The sequence below is a fragment of the Haliotis cracherodii genome, unplaced genomic scaffold (genome assembly GCF_022045235.1).
Source record: "Haliotis cracherodii isolate W230 unplaced genomic scaffold, xgHalCrac1.p SCAF_6, whole genome shotgun sequence".
NCBI classification, from domain to species: Eukaryota; Metazoa; Mollusca; class Gastropoda; order Lepetellida; family Haliotidae; genus Haliotis; species Haliotis cracherodii.
Window position 1 is genome coordinate 43,128,380 of NW_027266319.1, and position 14,499 is coordinate 43,142,878.

Here is a 14,499-nt window from a genome sequence, read left to right on the forward strand (position 1 = left end):
GCTGATTCTTATGTCCAATCAACTCATGTGGTGTTTTGGTCAGTTCATGTTGTTTTTTTCAGTAGTTACTATGTGAAGCAGTTGTTTGTTTGTTGTTTTAACGCCGCACTCAGCAATATTCCAGCTATATGACAGTGGTAAAGTGAAGCAGTTGAAGTAGAGTTTGTGATATTATTCAAATGAACTACTCTCACAAACTCTACTTCAACTGCTTCACATGTGATCAAAAGCAGGAAATTCCAAATATGGCATATTATGAGATAGGTCAGGTCACTGACAAAGATTGTACAGGTTCCACTGGTAAATGTTGTCACACTAGTTAGCACAAACATTCGAACTGCTATAAGCAGGCAGTGAATTCACGACAACTGCTGTTACTGTATTGGACATGATCCCTGCATGGGTGAGCAGTGTCTAGCTTGTAATTATAAGATTATTTTACAAGGTTACCAAGAACAAAGGCAGTGTCATACATGGTTGGTGATTGTAATAACTTCTGTAAACAAACTGACCACACTTGCTGCGGAACTTGGTGAGACACACCGTCTCTATTTAGTGCTCATTAACATTGTTCATTGTTCATAGTGAGCTTTGTTATACAAGTCATTGTTTCTGTCCATGTGCAGTGAACCTGACATGACAATATACTCCAATACATCCAGATGAAATATACTCACACACAAAAGAAATGCAAGTTGAGTGTGCAGTATACATGTATTTTTTTTCAACAGTAAAGACAAAAAATACTAATAGGGCAAGATTGACAAAAATTTGACTGAAGACAGTTTAATGGATTAAAAGGTAGATGACATAATTGTTTTTTTCAAATGTTTAGGGCTTACACAGTTTAGGGTCAATACCCAAAATGCCAGTCAATACCTGGTGTGACCACCATTAGCATTGATCACTGCCACACATCTCCTGTACATTGAGTTGATCAGACGATTTGTGAAGGTTCTAGGGATCCTCCTGCACACATCCAGAGCAGCTGTGCGTAGTTCATTGGCAGTTGTAGGGATTGGGCGCACATTGTGCAGACGCCTTTGAACCTCATCCCACAAGTGTTCGATGGGGGTTCATATCAGGGCTGAAGGCTGGCCACGGTAGAACACGGATGTTGTTTCATTGCAGAAAGGCCATGGTACGTACCTCTGGCAACATTGGGACGAGCGTTGTCCTGCTGGAAAATGTGTTGTTGTTGTGCAAAAAATGGAACAACGTGGGGCCTGATCACTTAGTCGATTTACCGCTGAGCAGTGACGCCGTGTCCCCGACCTTGACCAACATTCAGAAGTCCAAGTCTCGCATTAAGTCCAATCCCTGCCAATATCATGACGCTAGGCCCACCCCATGGATCTCTTTCCACAACATTTCTTTCAGCAAAACGATCACCTCGACGCCGCTAAATTTGACGCTTCCGTCTGCATGGGAGACACAAAAGCGACTTTCATCAGAGAAGATGACACGCCTCCACTCACGATGACGCCAATTGAGATGACCCTGTGCCTACTGATGTCGTGCTTGTCGATGCCGTGGTTGGAGAACAGGACGACGTGCTGGTCGGCGACATCTGAGGTTGTTGGAACGGAGACGTCAGATCACAGTGTCCCGACTAATGTGTCGATTACGCGTTCCTATTGTCTGTCGAGCACTTTCACTTGCAGTTAGGAACGGATGTCGCTGGTGTTGACGGGTAATCTGCCGATCTTGTCGAGGTGTGGTGACCCTTTGACGACCGCTCTGAGGAAGGTCATCTGTGGTCTGTGTAACATTGTATCGATGCAGGAGACGGTAAATTGTGGTTATGTTAACGTTGAAATGATGGGCAACATCTTGGACAGACTCTCTCTGGTTTCTCTGAATTTGAGTTAGGCGTGGCATTGTTGACCAAGGAGTGGTAGGTCCAAGAATCGGCCACAGTTTTAAACCCACTACACTTCGTGACAGTTCGTGCACCTTCGATTTCACAAGAAATGGGTGCTTGATACCCACATATTCATTGAAATGTGCGTTTTGGCGATTCGTTTTATGTTGCGTTTTTACACGGGTCTTCCAAAATGCAACCAAAAATATTGATAACACCATCAGGCTTCACTACATGCTAAAACTCGTATCAATTAATGGTTCCGTGTTTGTTACCTATTTGCTTAAAACCACTTGCGTTTCTTTTGCGTGTGAGTATACTTCCATTTATTAATGCGCGCAAGGAACATTTGCAGTTTTCGCATTAATGTCATGATTTACATCATTTCCAAAGGTTATGGACACATGAATTGATTTGTACAGCTTTCGGTCTCTGACAATAACAGCAATCAGTGCTGTATGGTGTAGTATATCACGGCCAGACACTGACCATGTATGGTGTAGGATATCATGGCCAGACACTGACCATGTATGGTGTAGTATATCATGGCCAGACACTGACCATGTATGGTGTAGTATATCATGGCCAGACACTGACCATGTACAGTGTAGTATATCACGGCCAGACACTGACCATGTACAGTGTAGTATATCACGGCCAGACACTGACCATGTATGGTGTAGTATATCACGGCCAGACACTGACCATGTATGGTGTAGGATATCATGGCCAGATACTGACCATGTACAAGCCGGCCAGTCCTTGTTTTAGCACTCTAATGCCAAGCGCCAGACAGGGTAACAACAAGTACCATCTTTTAATGTCTGTTGGTATGACCCCGACAGCGATCAAACCCCAGACCTTCCACTCTCTGGGCGGACGCTATTCCATGCAGGTAGTCTCTGCATTAAGGGGCCGGAGTCAGTATACTGTGAGTGGGGTATTTGTGTTAAACTGCGGCATGGTATCTCAATGGGCTAGCACTAAAAAATCGTCGCGTGAGCACGCACGTGAGCACACGCACATGTCACTATGTAAGTGCAAAAATCTTAGGTGCAATGTTAACCTCCATTTCACCTCACCTCATAGAGTGAGAGCTAAGCTTCCTGAATGTCTGAGCTTGCAATCACATTCATCATGTTCACACAATGTGTAATATGCTTATTGATGTGTGATTTCTATTGACACATAAGTACTGGCTAGGCCAATTGAAAAGCTTGATATCATCTGCAAAATATTTTTCTGTAAATCCTAAAATAGTATACAAAAACTACACGGTGAGACATTCGAGAAATGCTATTCCATTCCATGATGATTTAACATATGTTCCCAACCTCATGTTCCTACATGAAAACATTTAATATTTATGTGGCACAAGTAAGTCATGTCACACACAGTTACCATGTGTGTTCTCTGATATATTTGTACAATCATATCAGTTTGTTTATTAATAACAATAGACTTCATAATTAGTATAAAAGATTTGCACTGGTAGAACATTCAAGTCGTTGATCTCCAGTTACACAGGTGATGAGCTGCTGATGCTGCGCTGTGTCCTCGCTGTGGTGTGTTCCAGCCAACACAATGCAAGAGAACATCACCTGCATCTGTAAACAGTAAAGGAAACTTACTTTACTTCTCTTGACTATTTGAAAGATTACATTCAACTCGTAACTATCAAACTTGTCATTTCAAAACCAAACCACAGGACTACACCTACAGAAGCTCACCTTTACAACAGATAAGTTAATAGACAAACTAGAATGCGTCTCTACTAAAAAAACATGTCTTCCCCCCTCCCCGTTTTTTATACACTAGTTCAAGTTGTTACTATAAATGTGTTTGCAAATAAAAAAAACAATAATAGTAAATTATAGCCCAGAAAGATAAGGGTTTCATGCAGAAATATTCATTAGCTGTAGAGTTTTGGTAAGAAACAAACACTAGTTGTCTGAGACTAAGTCTAAATTGTTTCCATGAAAACAAAAGGAAATAAATATCTTAAATATTGACAAATATGAAAAGGCAGTAGTAGAGCATATGTTCACTGCACATCAATAGTTTCATGCAAAAATATTAATTTGTTTGAGGGTTATGGCTCGGAAACAAAACCTAAATGAGTCCAAATTGTTTCCACTGAAACATAAAAAAATGAAATGCCAAATAAACATTAATCCGAAATCTTAAATGGCATGAGAGTTAATTATTTGTCGATAGCAACTTTCACCATAATTCCAGACATTGTAACGAAGTAGGGAAAAGTTGTTTAAAACAAACTATCATGTTATTGTTGGTGTTTTAATGATGTTGTAACAAGGGGGACCCAGTACTTTCTTTTCTGTAATAAAAGCCTGTCAAATGAAATGTCTGAATCAGAAGTGTATCTTTCTGTTGCAGTTATCAAACCAAATATACAAGCGGAATCTGTAAAATGAACTCTGTTGTCTTTGCCACATCAGGTTATAGCTGACATGACCTTTATCTTGACCTCTAATTACTGGTATTAGGAATAACTATTGATGTTGATTTAGATAATATTGTGGAGGATAATTATAAAATAAAGCTTGAAAAAATTGAGAGAAAAATAAACCTATGGACAGTAAGAAATTTGACTCCAATAGGTAGAAATATAGTCCTAAAAAGCCACTTATTGTCAAAATTGAATCATGTTTTTTCTTCCGTACCCAATCCTCCAAAGGATTTGATTGATACTTTTCAGAAAAGAAGTTTTAAATTTGTGTGGAAGGGAAAAGCGGATAAAGTGAAAAGACAAATAATGTCTCAACCCCCAAAACATGGCAGAGTTAACATGCCAATTTTAAAGGATGTGATTGCAGCACAAAAACTTTCATGGATCAGAAGATTATATGGTAATCACTCAAAATGGACTGAGTTAGTTTCTTGCTGTATTCCAAAAAGAGAGAGATTTTAGTTGCAGATGCCTCCTATGTTGATGTATTTATTACTCCAAATACCATGAATTTATTTTGGAAGGATGTTTTGGACGGTTGGGCGATATACTTGTCAAAAAAGAAAACAAAAACTGGTCAAGATATTAGGAGACAATCTATATGGTTAAATAGTAGCATACAAACAGGAAATAGCCCAATCTTTTATAAACATTGGTCAAGCAGAGGTGTAAACTTCATTTGGGATTTAGTGGATGACAAAGGTAAAATATATGTATTTGATGCTTTTATGCATATGTATGGAATCAAAACAAATTATATAGAATATTATGGAGTTGTAAATGCAGTCAAACAATTTTGTAAGGTGAAGGAATACAATGTTTTCAATTCTATATCTCCTCGACCAACCATGCCACTCAATATATCACATCTGCTAAACCAAAATATAGGTAGTAAAGAATTTTACAAGACTTTATCAGCACAGGAGTTTGTTCAATTTCATGGCATTGAAAAATGGGAAAGTATACTTAATATGACATTTAGTGAAACAGATTGGCAAGAACATATACTGATGGCAAAAAGGTGCACACAAAGTGAGGATATTAGATGGTTTCAGTTTAAGATTAATCACTACATTCTTACAACTAACAAATATTTATATAAAATTGGATATGTTGACTCTCCTTTGTGTACTTTCTGTACAAATCAACCTCAACCTATAATCCATATGTTATATGATTGTGAACATAAGAAATATTTGGGAGAAACTGTACATTTGGATAAAATTGGTTGTGAAAGGAACCATTGATTTGAACAGAGAAAATGTTTTTAAGTTTTTCAAGGCTAACATAACAACCCATTGAATAGTGTACTTTTAATAACAAAACAAGTAAGAGGCAAAGATTAATGCCACATTTGGAACACATACAGCATGAGATATATTTAGTTATTACAATGCTACAAAGGTAATGTCATTTATAAATTGTAACTATGCAAATTTTTTAAGTTTCTGGTCTTCCTTCCACACTTTGTTTAAAAACCAATGTGTAATACACACTGATACAGTTTGTTGACTCTATAGGCAAGAATTTATATGTATGAATAGCTGTACATTTCTTGAATACCATGTACCACAAATTTATTGACATGACATGTATATATATGCTGTACCTGCTGAGATGAATAAAGAAGGGGGAAAAAAATAAATAAAAAAATATAAATAATCTTTTGTCCCAAAGATGTCCATGCACTGCATGTTTTATAATAAGAGCTCAAATTCAGGCAAAACCTTAAAGCATTCCAAATTGCATGAGGCTGGTTAATGACCAGCTTCGATGGCCATTTTGACTTTTCTGAAACTCCCCTGGCAAAATAATAAGCAGTGAGTGATTTGGGTTTAATGTCGCTTTTAACAGTATTACAGTTATACCGTGGCATGTCAGCTTAATGTGGGAGGAAAGCCCAAAGAGATGCAAGTCTCAGATGTTTAATACTTTGGTGAAACCCACAAGCATGGGTATTGTGCTGGCAAACCTGGAAACATAATCAGGACAAACCGGGGATTCAAACCCACAATCACTGGTTTCTGGCATGCCCAAGGGATGCAACTCTGCACAGAAAATTACAGCACCTTAGACAGTGAGACGAAGTGGCATCAGGATATTACATGGCTTTATCAACACTTGACAGGACATTCGTCCATATGATTACCAAATGTGTGTAAAATGTTCATGACATTTTGGAATATATTCAGCCGATGTCCTAGAATATGAACTGATCTGAATCTCTGCTAAAGATATATGGTCAATAGGTTCAACAGCCTAAATGTCTCAGAACATCAGTTGACATCAGAATGAATATTCAAATAATTTCTCTATAGATGTTCAGGATGGAAGAAGAAACAGGGCAAGTAGCTACATTTCAGCATTTCTTATGAGGGATGGCTGGAAACTGTCTTGGACTGGTTGCTAATCATTTTTCCACATAATCCCTTCCGAGGTCAACCCACTTCAGCCAACAATGCTGGAGTGCCTGGCTCTCATGGGCATTCTCCTGGTGGTGTACAAAGTCCTCCATAGTAGAAATGAAGGCATCATCATTTGCATAATGCTTGCCAGACATTTCTTCAAGTTTTGGAAGAGGTTGAAATCTCAAGGTGCTAAATCTGAGGTATACGAGGGTGTTTAGTAAGTTCAAAGCCAAAGTCAGGATTGCAGCCATGGTGACAACAGATTTGTGCGCAGGTGCAATGTCCTGGTGTAACAACACACCATAAGTGAGTTTTCCACTACATTTAAGCAGATTAGAATAATATCAGCCATTAATGGTCTGACCTTGGGGAGGTAATCCACAAGTAGGATTCCTTTAGAATCTGAATAACTGAAGCCATCACCTTGCCAGCTGATGGAACAGATTTTTCCTTCTCCTTCTTCAGAGATGTGTGGAAGATGACTGTTGTTTAGTTTCTGATAGTGGTAAACCCAGACTAATTCATGGTTGCAAATTGCTCAATAACATAAACTGGGTCTTCAAAACAACAAAAATTCAAATCACGTAAATTCCCACCAGATGATGAATCTGGTGTGTTTCTGATCAGGAGTCAGAAGTCTTGGAACCCAGTGTGCACAGTTAATTCATCAGAACGTTCTTAACATTGTTCTGTATTTGGCTATGACGAGTTTTTGAGTCATTGTCCATCCATACCGGTAATCATATCATGTATTTTATGAAAGTTTCCTTGGTGGTGATCTTCATGATCTTGAGTGAGTGAGTGAGGTTGGTTTTACGCCGCTTTTAGCAATATTCCAGCAATATCACGGCAGCTTCATGATCTTGGGTCAACTTGCTTTTTCAAAGTGGGGAACCCCACTGCCCACCTCCCACCTCTGAACAGTGGCCAAGTTAAAAGAACATCATCCCCTTTCAGTTGGAGATAGTGTGGTTGCCAATTTTAGCCATTTTCATCAATGTCACATACTTAGCCACTTTGATGCCTGCAGAAATATGATCCCGGATTGTGTATTGGGTTCATATGGGGGGACATATTGTACTTAAGGGTGTACTATACTTCCTTTGTAGTCTGGCTCAGATAAATAAATGGTCTGTAAACAATTGATCCTGGACCAGACCTCGAGTTTAAATTTTTACCAAGTAGCCACTTGGCTACTAGTATTTTTTTCCAGGTAGCCAGTGGTAACATCAAGAAGTCAAGCCAATATTGTAGGTAGCCAAAAGCATTTGAAATTATGTTTTATTAAATAACTATTATATGTACACTAGTAGCACTAGTCTTGGAATTGTATACATGCAATACATGCAGTATTTGAGTTTTGTTATTTGTGACTCAAACAATGATGCAATTCATGTTACTAGATTATACAGGTATATACTTGCTTATCCAATAAACTAACAACTAAAATAAAATACTAATTACATTACTATTTATGCATTTCGGTTCATTGTTGATTTTAGGAGGAATTATTTGTCTTCATATGTTTAGCAATAGAATTTAGTCGCCACAAGATATTATTGAAGGTAGTAATATAGCTACCTCAGAATTTTAAACGGTAGACAAATTGAAATTTAGGTCGCATTTGCCACCGTTATAGTGGGCCTGCAGACATCAACATCATGAGCATTGATCTACACAATTGAGTTCAAATTCGGTGAACCAGGCTAATTCCCTGGGGATGAAATAGTGTATGCCAAACCGGCACAGGGAAACAAATGTGGGTGTGGCTTAAAAAAAAATTTCTAACGTTCATTTGGAAATGAATGCAATAAGATATTACCAAATGAGCTAATCAGAATGCAGGAATTACAATGAACACAACAAAAATTTAATTATTTGGAATACATCTGTAATTGCATTACAAAATGACCTGATATAAGTTGCAGGTTCATCAGTTGTCATCATCAATAACACACATCAAAGCATGATTAAAAAGCATGAAATACTCATATCCCCGCCAGTATGACCTGTCCAGTTGTGTGCGATGCATTAGCTCCTGTGAACTACATTCACTGGCCTAATTGCAGTCGCCTCATTGCAGCACATTGCAAAGTTATTATTGGTGTTGTTTTGCCATCTGCAGTTTATGATAGAATATGTAACTGTATTTGTAATGCATAAGGATCAGACATATGGACGAACAACTTCTTTATTACAATTAGGTTTAGGTTCTAACACCGTTATCAAGCAAGTGAAGAACAGAGTATGGTTGACAAGAATATATACAGGATAGGAGGCAGTGTTTATACAGTTGATTAGGTGTAAGATCAGTTACACTGTTGTATTTGTAATGAGTTAGGTTATTACTTAAACAATAATCAGAGAAGTAAGGGAGTTAGTTCTTACTTTACTTAGAGATCAATGAGAGCAGGGGTCACCATGAGGTGTACTGAGAAGTACAGCACCAATCATCTGAGGATCTGAGTAGTAGACTGGAGTCTGGAATGCTACAGCACTGGCATGATCAGTAAACAACAAGTCCAGTGTAGCTCCAAGACAGTGGGTTGAGTAATTTTCTGCATATCAAAGAAATCTTCAAGTTTCAGTTTTTCATTCAGATCACAGTTGAAATCACCAGTAGCTAGGACATGTTCACATTCATGCTTCTGGAGAGATCCTGAAGTTTCTGCATGAAGTTAGTAAGTGAATGCGATAACCGTTTCCATGACACATTTCGAGGAACATTCACGCAAGCAATGCAGAACTTGCCAACAAGAAAGGAAATGTATTCATTACTGCGAGATGACATTATGCGTCAAGTTTGGTGAAGAAATATCGTACGTTTTTCAAGATCTGCTCCGGAAACGAGGACTACCGCCATTTTCAGTCTAAGTCAAAGTTGTTGCCATGGAAACTCGAAAAATAATTTTTTTATAAAAATCCCAAACTATCAAAAGGCACCAGTTCACCACTAGACCTATCTATGTGCCATGTTTGGTTAAGATGTCACTCATGGTCTTTGTGTTCTGCTCCGGAAACGAAATGTGACGGACGGATGGATGGATGGACGGACGACACCCATTCCTATATCCCCTTTCCACTTCGTGACTACCATCATAAAGCTTGAACATTCATTGAACCAAAAAAAGAGCAGAATTTCTGCTGATGGTAATCTTGATTGTTATAAACAACGAATCAAAATGACTCTTCTATATTCTTAATACATCTACAATCCAAATAGCTGTCTTGTTCGAATAAGCCCTCAATGCCTCAAATAAAGGATTTAAAAATCAGAAAATATGAACTTCTAGCTGGAAAAGAGGTTCCAGTGTATTAACTCAGGGGAAGGAAGTCCTCATGCTTCCAGCATTCACAGCTGTATTTGAGAAGGTATACAATAACTTAGGAAAATACTTCTTGAAAACAGTATCATGTCATTTGATTTGACGGACATTTTTTATGCAGTGTCATTCGAATTGGACTCAAAAGAAAGTTTTAGAGGTGAATTGATTCTGAGCATTTATCGTAATGGACTGGTATGATAGCCTGGAGGTGAGGTGAAATGGGGTTTAACGTCGCGTCCAAGATTATTGCACTTATATAGCGATGTGCATGTACGTGTGTGTTTGTGTGGCCACTTGTACTAGTCCAGACTGATGCCGATTTATAGTGCTAGCTCACTGAGATACCATGCCGCAGTTTAACATGAATACCCCACTCAGACACAGTATACTGACTCTGAGCTGACCAGTCCTTGTTTTAGCCCCTTAATGCCGAGCGCCAGACAGGGTAACAACAAGTACCATCTTTTAATGTCTTTTGGTATGACGTGGTTGGGGATCGAACCCCGGACCTTCCACTCTCCGGGCGGACGCTCTACCACTAGACCACGGAGGCGGTCATGATAGCCTGGATAACCCAGGATGCCTTAAAGGAAGCTGTAGGCCTCACCATTAGTTAAAAGTCGCCACCATCAGTTAAACGTCGCCACCATCTTCCACGGGACCCACGTCTGCTCGAAGGTGAGTATTTGCACAAATTTCCGCACTTTTGCACATATGCATACTCAAATCGGGTAAATGACAACACGTAGCAAGTTATGATTTTACGCATGTTATAAACAAGGATAATGCTTGTAACTACAAAATCATTTTCAAATTATGTATTTTGGCAACATCGGGCATTGAGTTAGCAGGTCATATTGCTGAAATGTGACACGAGAGACGGCCGTGACACACTGTAAACAAATAGGAAAGTGATCTCATTTCGGTTAGTGCTGAACAAATTCTGCTATTATTTACATTGAAGTACGATCTGGTGGAACTTGTATTCCACTCTCTTAGATAAGATTTATTTTGTTACAGATTTTTAGATATGATTTAGTTACAAAATCACAAAAAAACCACAATAAGCCTATCTGTTAATACTGCAAATTACTCGAGCATAATATTGCAAATTACTCCAGCAGTAATAATTCTTTAAACATAGAAAAAAAATCATTGTCAATGGTTTTCGTTCCATTAAATCTTTCAGTTTATTTCATATAAGTTCCCATTAAATCCATCTTCCCGAGGCAAGAGAGTTAACTGACTATAAAAGTCCAGTTTCCATCCTTGCCGAACGAACTAAGCTGGTATTATGGAGTTAGATTTTGGCTGGACTTATGAGTCTATGCATAATCCAATCAAAATCGCGCACCGAAATTGAAATCCGGTTTGTAAACTGTCGTGCAGATTTCGGTTGATTGCAGGATTTGCAGAGCATGTGCACCACCAACTCATTGTCAGCAGATATTTTCCAAATCTTCTCATGTTTTTAAACAAGGTGCTCACGTGATTTCCCGATGTAAGACCCGTTTTATAGCAATATAGATATTGATTATTGATCAGATCGTCCTGACCGGGTGCAACCATTTTGTGTGAAGCAAACGCAAGTGATACGAGAGGTGGAATCTGATTGGTCCAAAGGAAAGGCTTAGAAGGGACACAATGGGTAATAGCCACTGGTGGCGCTACGATCGAGCCCAGTAATTCCAGCCTAGTTCGGCAAGGGTGGAAACTGGACTTTCAAAGTCAGTTAACTCTCTTGCCTCGGGAAGATGCATTAAATCATGCTTTCACTATTTCATCATTTCTATGAAGAGACAGGACCCATGCAGTAATGTGAAATGGAATCATCCCTTCAAGGTTAGAAAGGTGTGGAAAATTTCATGAGAAGGAAGTGTATTACTGAAATATTTTGACAAATATTTTGACACAAAAAAAACCCCATCTTAGTTAATATAAGAAAATTATTGGTTTTGAATTGTTTGCAACACAAGTCATTCACTGGTAGTGGAAGCTTACTGATATACAATTTAGTGAAACAATATAACTGTTAAAAACGGTTATAAGTGTCAAGTCATTTTAATTAATTTACTGGAAATAATGGCAAGATTGGTTATGAACTCAGAGTAACATGGTCAAGTAATGATATAAATTATATTCTAATCAAGTAATTAATAATTATTCCAAACAGTTATTTAATTGATGCCGTATAAAAGTCAGATTAATATGATTGCACTAACTAACAAACACTAAATGTTTGATGGTACAACATCCACCTGGTATAAAACTTAGCTTGTTTGCTCTTTCTATAGGACATAATAATTTCTGTTTAAATAATATATTTAAAAAAAAAATAGGTTTGAAAGTGATTACCAGTATCATAATGCATGACACTTATTTCAGGATACACAGAATTTGTAAAAACAAAGACAATATCTCTTTGTCACACCCTGATCAGGCATTATCCAGAGTGCCTGATCAGTTCTGATACATAATATATATATAAGTCTTAATACATTTCATATATAACTGAGATGAATATTGAAATGTATTTAACCCAAAATGTAATTCTTTACCATGATTTGATAACTGAGCAAGAGCTAGTGTTTATTCAGGATGATGGTTATTTACATATTGTTCAAGTTTGGGTTATGATTATGTTGAGAATGAGCTTCATATTTACTTCACAGTGATTTTGCTGGCCTCAGGATATTTTCAAGTTGGGTTTTTATCTTTTGATATGACTTTACAAAATTTTAGAACAACTTTAGGACATTATGGATGACAATCAGTCAGTATCCTAGAAAAGGAACTGGTCTGAATTCCTGTTAGTGTGTATTTGTATTATTTAAGGAAAAGTCATGTTCACACCAATGTTTGTGAGGCATACTTGGGATATATGTTTAAATATCTAATGAATCCAGGTGTCCAACTACCTGATATTTGCATTTAAATGTATGTTGCTTCATGCATAGGTAATACTTCTCAATTCAAATGTGATTTGTTAAATAACATATATATTATTTACTGTTATGTCCTAATTATTTCTTCTTACTAAGTAACAATCATGATGTCAACAGGTAATTTTGTTGATTAAAGCTTTGAACTTATGACATATTTAAGTCTTTGGATGGCATTTAGAAGAGATACACTTAAGGAAGAGAAATTAAGGATGGTGGTGTTGCTCATAATTAAGAAGTTGACATCCATAAATTCTCTTCCTTATGATGTATTTCTTGTACTTAATTTACATGTTTAGTTGTTAACAGTAATAATTCTTGGATTCATGACAAGTCTTTAGAATAAAAGATCATATATGAATTTTAATTTGTGTTGTATATTTTATCAATGAAAGTTAATTGATGGGAAGTACAGCAGACCGTGTCTTCAGATACTTTTACCATCACAGGTTTCCCTTCTCTGGAACATGGATGATTGATTTGCCATAACCATGAAAGTTACAGGTGCTCATTTTATCTTGGATCCTCTCAATGTTTTCCACTGCTCTCACCTACATGTACCTAGTAACTGGCTATTTATTAAGTCCAATATTCCGGAAGTTTGACCAGACATTTTTATCTAAATTTAGAATTCCAAACTGAGTGCCCTATGCAAACAGATTGGGATACCTCATAGGTATAATTTCCTTAAATTCTGCATTATTTTAGGATGGCATAGATATGTTAAAACTTTCAAAGAGGGACAGTTTACTGACATCTGCTACAGATTTGGGGCTGAATATCAGCCTCTGAGCAGGTCTAGATTTATCCCTGGTGACATGCCCCACCCCATGTTCCAGATGCCCAATTTAAATATATGTTATGATTTGTTTATTACATAATAAAACCAATGTAGCAGTGGGGGGAAATAGTGTACTGCTTTAATTTTATCAACTATTCTTTTATGTTTATTCATTAAAAGGACCCACTAACTCTACACCTTGCAGGTTATATTGGTTTTACTTAGAGCACCAGACAGAAAACGTGGGCAATGTAACTGTTGACAATCTATTTATAGATATCCACATGATTTGTAACTTGTGCTTGTGTTTACGGTTTCCAGTACTTTCCATACACTTAAATTATGATGGAAAGTAAAAACAAAATTTAGTTAATCCACCCTTGGATGAATAATATATTACTGACATGCTGTAAATTGACAATATAGTATGCTCTGCCTGACATGAGTGCTTGGAAGTAGTGCAAACTTCTAACTTTCAGCCATGCTGACTTCCTCATTGACCGATACACCATTACATCGGACTTATGACTCATTCTCACTCCCGCTATGCAATTTGACAACTAAAATAGAACCCAAAACAGATCATGTATAACTCTCTTTAGATATTTTTGACACATGACAGGTAACAAAGCATCCTGAGCCAAATTCATCGCCCGCGCACTCAAGTTTCGCTGGCTGTGACGCCATAGCGAATAGCGTTGTCCCCCT

The 14,499-nt window shown here is 37.6% G+C and overlaps 1 protein-coding gene across 1 annotated transcript in view; it reads right to left on the minus strand.

Annotated features, from left to right (window-relative positions):
- Positions 1-219: 219 nt before the first annotated feature.
- The window catches only part of LOC139446811 (F-box/LRR-repeat protein 5-like), a 97,739-nt gene continuing 83,459 nt past the window's right edge, over positions 220-14,499 (minus strand). The window contains exon 10 of the mRNA XM_071228143.1: positions 220-3,471. The gene's annotated coding sequence lies outside the window, so the exon portion shown is untranslated. The remainder of the gene's footprint in view (positions 3,472-14,499) is intronic.